The sequence below is a fragment of the Coenobita brevimanus genome, chromosome 112 (genome assembly GCF_032717465.1).
Source record: "Coenobita brevimanus isolate Jiangsu-jjx chromosome 112, ASM3271746v2, whole genome shotgun sequence".
Taxonomy (NCBI): Eukaryota; Metazoa; Arthropoda; class Malacostraca; order Decapoda; family Coenobitidae; genus Coenobita; species Coenobita brevimanus.
In genome coordinates, this window is record NC_137065.1 from 17,323,893 (window position 1) to 17,325,256 (window position 1,364).

Genomic DNA, 1,364 nt, shown 5'->3' on the forward strand with positions numbered 1-1,364 from the left:
CAAGTATCGTCTACTGTCATTTTCTTTTTCGCACCCAGATGTGATAAATCAAACGATCTCGATTTTGAGAGACCAAATCTCAGGAAAAGCTCTAGGTGTGTTATAGCATTTCCATAATGAATTATCTCTTTAATTTCACTTTTTCTCTTTTTGAAAAAGGGAATGATGCTATTCTCCAAAATACTTACAAAAACGGTAAATCTTGAACAGAAATCGTTCACCTGTTTAACTGTAATGTTACCATATTCACCAATAAATGGGTCTTCTTCTTCTTCTTCCGTGACCATCCCATTTTCGCTCATATCTTTCATGATTTTTTGAAGAGTCTCTTCATCGACATTATCCTTAACCAATGCAAATACATTTTTTACCAAATTTTTTAGTTGTGGGTTATTATCCGAATCGATGCGAGCCTCCTTCAGATGGAAATCATCTGCTGCTTTCTCGATCAGTTCATCCAGAGTACCTTTTGGTTTGGTTAAATGATGAATGTAGTTCTGACCTTTAACTCTCAACATTTTCTCCACAAAACTATCATTTTCAGTATAATATTGTTCAATAATTGTTTTAAGATTTTCGTTCATACTAGTCATCTTTTTCAATGGGTCCTCACCTAGAATATCTATAAATTCACTCCCTTTCATCTCCTCTTGAAGGTCGATCATGATTTTATTTTGGAGTCTCAGAAATTCCGAGTAGATTTCGTTACATGTCTTTAAAAGGTTAGGATTAAGACATCCCTTCAAGATAAGGGAGGACGGCTCGAGGGAGTTGGTGGATGCATCCAAACCCCGCATATTAAGCACGGTAGCTACGGTAGCCTTGTAGTCGGAGGCACAGAAGGGATGATGAAAGCAAGTGAGCGATGTGAGGGGCTCATGCTCTGTCACAATGGATGATAAATTAACCCCCGCGGGGGAATACAATAGAGAATCTAAAGTTGCTCTCTGAGGTACAAAACACTTGATATAAGATCTCCCATAGCCGCAGTTGAGTAAGGTAGTCATATATTTCTTAATAAATATTGGAGACATCTCTTTATCCACCATGGAAGAGACTCTTAAAAAATCGTGAAATGCTATTATCTTTTGAGATATGTAAGGCCCGTACTCCCTTATATCCTTATCGGCGATAACTCTCGTACGAGTAGAAATCGCTGCCTCCCTTTCCTCGTGGTGGTAGACGAACGGACAGGAACATTTAACTCTGCCGGAAATTAACCGGAGAATATCGAGAGGTTTGGCATAGATTTTTTCGAAACGTCCTATGTTCCTTGCAAGGGACTGTTTGTCACTCACCGAGATTAGGAGAGAATCGCAGAGGGCAGAATTTGTCTGAATCTTGCAATCTCTATTCACAATTCC